Source organism: Nansenia antarctica (genome assembly GCF_963989245.1).
Source record: "Nansenia antarctica genome assembly, chromosome: 5".
Lineage (NCBI taxonomy): Eukaryota > Metazoa > Chordata > Actinopteri > Argentiniformes > Microstomatidae > Nansenia > Nansenia antarctica.
The window spans coordinates 38768363-38773362 of record NC_137690.1 but is presented as its reverse complement, the minus strand read 5'-3'; the positions used below and the strand labels follow the sequence as shown (position 1 = coordinate 38773362).

Sequence of the window (5000 nt, the reverse complement as noted above, 5' to 3'; positions counted from 1 at the left end):
CAATCCATTTCCGCCGACATCCTTCCTTACCTTACCACCCTAATCAACTCCTCCCTATCCACAGGATCTGTCGCAGCGGCCTTCAAAATAGCCAGAGTCAAGCCTCTCCTCATGAAACCTACCCTTGACCCATCATCTGTCCACAATTACAGACCTGTATCCCTTCTCTCCTTCCCTTCCAAAACCCTTGAACGCGCGGCATCTAAACAACTGACTGACTATCTCCGGAAGATGGATCACTTAGACCCCCACCAATCTGGCTTCAAGGCTGGGCATTCCACTGAGACTGCGCTCCTTGCTGTCACGGAAGCCCTCCACTCTGCCCAAGCTTCCTCCCTCTCCTCTGTTCTCATTCTCCTTGACCTGTCTGCTGCCTTCGACACAGTCAATCACCAGATCCTTCTCTCCATCCTCTCAGACCTGGGCATCTCTGGCACCGCACACTCCTGGTTTTCTTCCTACCTGGAGGGCCGCTCCTACCAGGTGACCTGGAGAGAATCGCTATCTTCTCCACGAACCCTCTCCACTGGAGTACCCCAGGGTTCTGTCCTAGGGCCCCTACTTTTCTCCCTCTACACCAAGTCTCTTGGCTCGGTAATCTCTTCACATGGGCTCTCCTACCACAGCTACGCAGACGACACTCAACTCTTCCTGTCCTTCCCCCCGTCTGATGTACACGTGGCAACCCGTATCTCAGCATGTCTCGCTGACATTTCAACTTGGATGGCTGACCACCATCTCAAGCTCAATCTTAACAAGGCCGAGCTCCTCTTCATCCCCGGGAAAGCCTGCCCTCTCCAAGACTTCTCCATCACAGTGGAGAACTCTACTGTGACCCCCTCCCTGACAGCCAAGAACCTTGGAGTGATCCTGGATAACCGACTATCCTGTGCGGAGAACATTGCAGCAACGGCTCGCTCCTGCAGATTCTTCCTCTACAACATCAGAAGGATACGACCATTCCTTACCAGAGAGGCAGCGCAACTCTTGACCCAGGCACTGATCATCTCCGGCCTGGATTACTGCAATGTACTCCTGGCTGGGCTCCCCGCTTCAGCCATTAGACCTCTGCAGCTCATCCAGAATGCTGCTGCCCGGCTGGTAGTCAACCTCCCCAAATACTCGCATGTCACCCCTCTCCTTCGCACCCTGCACTGGCTCCCGATAGCAGCTCGCATCAGATTCAAGACCCTGGTGCTTGCATACCAGGCAGCTAAAGGGACAGCCCCTGCCTACCTGAAGGAAATGGTAACCCCCCAAACCCCTGCCCGCTCACTCCGCTCCTCCACCTCGGCTGGCCGACTGGCCCCACCTCCTCTACACAGCAGTCGGGCTGCCCGATCACGTCTCTTCACAACACTGGCTCCCCGCTGGTGGAATGAGCTCCCCACGGCCGTCAGAACGGCAGAGTCACTACCCATCTTCCGTCGTAGACTGAAGACCCATCTCTTCAGGTTACATCTTAACTGCTCCTCCTGAGACATCTTCTGACCCTCACCACTACGTCTCCTAAAGACACCCGCTTTCCCCTCTACTGTGTCCCTATGAACTTCTATTACCAGGGGTGCACATAACTGGTGCGCCAGTGCGCATGCGTCGCCAAAATGCATGCTGCGCGGCAGATCAGCGGCATGAACGCGCTCTTGCGCACCAACAGCTGGAAGCGCTGGGAGAGGAATTTACTTCCTCAAAATACAACTGCTGACTGCTGCATCACTGCAAGCCCCACTAAGTAACTATTTGCCGTCCCCTCAGCCGAAGGCCCGACGAGTAATCCATCACAACAGTCGACCGACGACGACCACGGCGACTCCCCTCACGAAAACATTCGGAAAGTATCGTAACTCGTACTTTCATTCCGCGTATCGCGTATCGCACGGTTCACCCACGTGAAAATTCAGTCCCGAACGACTCGTCGCTAAAAGGAAAAACAACACCAAGGGACACGTTTCTTTTCTCTGAAGCTTTCAAACGTTCAGACGTTTGTTTTACAGCTTCATTATCGCACCTCGACCCCTGACCCAGGGAATATGGTTGGGAATTCTATTAGAAGAAAAAAAAAAAAGACTTTGTTGCACAATCAAAATAATGAGCTATTTAAAGTGATAGCCTACAACATCCTCTACCATGGTTGAAATTGAGGACAGTATTAACAGCAGTCAAGAGAGCAGTGATGATGATGATTAAGCTTGTAGCATAAGTAAATGCTTAGGCTGTAACTTTTTGTTGAAAAGTTGATTTCAGTGTTTACAGAACAGAGCAGTGCTTAAAGAGATGTCAGTGGATTTCATTGTGTTTAAAGAACAGACATTCAGTTAGTCCTTAAAGAGACGTCAGTTGATTTCATTGTGTTTAAAGGAGTCTGACAGACTTTCATGCTTAAAGAGCAGTCATTTGATTTTGCATTTGTTTCTTTTGTTTTGCACACAATCATTTGTTCGTTCATCTTTATTTATGAATAAATGTCGTTTTGCTAATATAAGTTATCCATGTATCCCTTTTTTATCCATCCTGTGGGACGGGTCGTGACTCGCGAGCTCGGGGAGCACCAAGCAGCATCCCTAGGTGCTCCTCTGAGCACTGGCCCCAAAAAGTTATGTGCACCCCTGTCTATTACCCCCCCTTGTACTGTTTCTCAGTTTCTCCAGTAAAAAAGGTGGCCCCGGGCCCGAGCTAGATTACTCTTCCTGCAACGAATGGTGGATTGCTGATTCACATGCTTAGTATTCAAATGTATTGATTGTAAGTCGCTTTGGAATAAGGCGTCTGCTAAATGCCAAAAATTTAAATGTAAAATGTAAGCATTAATCCAACTGTCCTGCAGTTCTAATTTGACGATGTGTCCCTCTATACCAGGGGTGCCCACACTTTTTTGAACCAAGATCTACTTTTCAAGTAGCCAGTCTGCCAAGATCTACCAGTCTAGTTTCAACATCGCAAACGTACACGCACGTACTACAAACACACACACACACAGTTCCCAGCCTGCATAGTAAACTCACAATACACTTTCTCTCTCTCTGTCACACAGCCACACAGGAGAAGACCATCACAAACCCTCCCTCTTTGCTATTCACACTCACACACACACACACACACTAGGGGTGTAACGGATCGCCCTCCATGGATCGGAACGCATGTGTACCGCGGATCAATTGCAAAATGTTAACAAGTAATAATATTACTTAATATCTTACTTAATATCTCTTGTAAAGCACAATGTCGAGTTTCCATGAAAAGATAGACGCGACAGTTGCGGGTTTGTTTTACTCTAAAGCGCAATGATAGGTTGATAATGCGAAAGAAAAAGAATCCGTTGTTTGCTCACTACACGTGAAGCTGGGAATCCACAACAACAAGGCTGCGTTCGTAAATCCACGTTCGTAAATCCGCTCTGGAATCTGAGCGCTGAGCGCTCTTGTCCAATCAAATTACTTGGTCCCTTTATGACGTCGGACCCAGTGTGCGCTCCGGCGCTCTCAAAGCGAATTTACGAACGCGGCCCAAGTGTGTCATGTTACGTTGTTCAGCAGAGAAGAACTCGAATTGCCTCCCTCGTCATTTAAATCCCATGTACTGGAGCACTTTGGCTTCTCTGTCAACTATGACGGGAGGCACGAAAAAGGTAGCTCGACAACTTCTGATAATGTAGGCATTTTTTTCATACCATGTTGAAAATAAGGGTTCACTTTATTATTTAGTTAAAAGTGGCATAAAACATGTTTATTCATCTGCTTTAAAGAGCCCAGTGACTCACTGCTGCAACCAGGCGCCTCCTCCCTCTCTCCTATCATTTAAATTGAGTGTATTTCAGTATAATTATGTAATGTTTGAGTGTAGAATATGTTATATATATATTATAGTTTTGACATCTTGAATGTTGTTGGTTTTTGTCACATAGTAAAAGTGGTGTTTTTACAGAATTCAAGGAAAAAGCAGTTTTTATAAAAACAAAAATGTTTTGTGTTGATCCGAAAAATGATCCGATCCGTGACTCAAAAACCGTGACACGATCCGATCCGTGAGTTAGGTGATCCGTTACACCCCTAACACACACACACACATTTGCCAGTCTCTCTCTCTCTCTCTCTCTCTCTCTCTCTCTCTCTCTCTCTCTCTCTCTCTCTCTCTCTCTCTCTCTCTCTCTCTCTCTCTCTCTCTCTCTCTCTCTCTCTCTCTCTCTCTCTCTCTCTCTCTCTCTCTCTCTCTCTCTCTCTCTCTCTCACACACTCACACACACACACACACACACACACACACTTTCTCTCACTCACACACTGACAGCCAGTCTGCAGTACCATAGCCAACTACTGATCCAGTAAACCAGATACAAAACAGGTAGTTCCCTAGTTTGAAAGGAGGAAATAAATGCATTTCTCTACCTTAGTGGGAGACCTGGCACTGGGAGGAGGCAGCTAGTTTCTAGTAGTCAGGGCTGTAGGAGCTGGTTGCAAGGTGTAGGCAGGCTTGCAAGGTGTCATCAGCCACTGTGGATCTGTCATCGAAAAGGCAATCTGCAACCTCGAGAAACGCTTTTTTCACAATTTCGCCGTCTTTGAATGACTTCTTGTGTTTAACAAGAATGTGACTGACGCGATAAGAAGCTATCGTTGCAGCTGTACGTTTTCGCTCTTTTGCCACATTTCCCTTCTTCTAAATAGCCTTCGTAGATTTGCAGATCAGACAGACGCATTTCCAATATCACATTGTGTAAAAAAGTCCTCCTACCATTCTGGATGGAAGTTGTACGTTATTGGTTTCTTACTTGGTCCAGCTTCCCCACTAATTTGTATACCCTTTCTTTAGTATTATATAGTAAATAGTAGAAATTGGAAGGCTAACTAGTTAATTAGTCTCGCCGGTATTTTGTAGTTGGCGCTGTTGACTGCGCATGCGTGGTGAACCTGTGTTAGGTGTTAGGTGAAAAGATCAGATCTCAGACTGGCTTACCTGTACGTCAATCAAGTGGCAAAAGCCATAGTGAGGATGGATGATAGGCG

At 47.1% G+C, this 5000-nt stretch overlaps 1 protein-coding gene across 1 annotated transcript in view; it reads right to left on the bottom strand.

Moving 5' to 3' along the window:
• The window catches only part of herc1 (HECT and RLD domain containing E3 ubiquitin protein ligase family member 1), a 215688-nt gene that overhangs the window by 189585 nt on the left and 21103 nt on the right, over positions 1-5000 (bottom strand). The gene's annotated exons all lie outside the window — the stretch shown is intronic.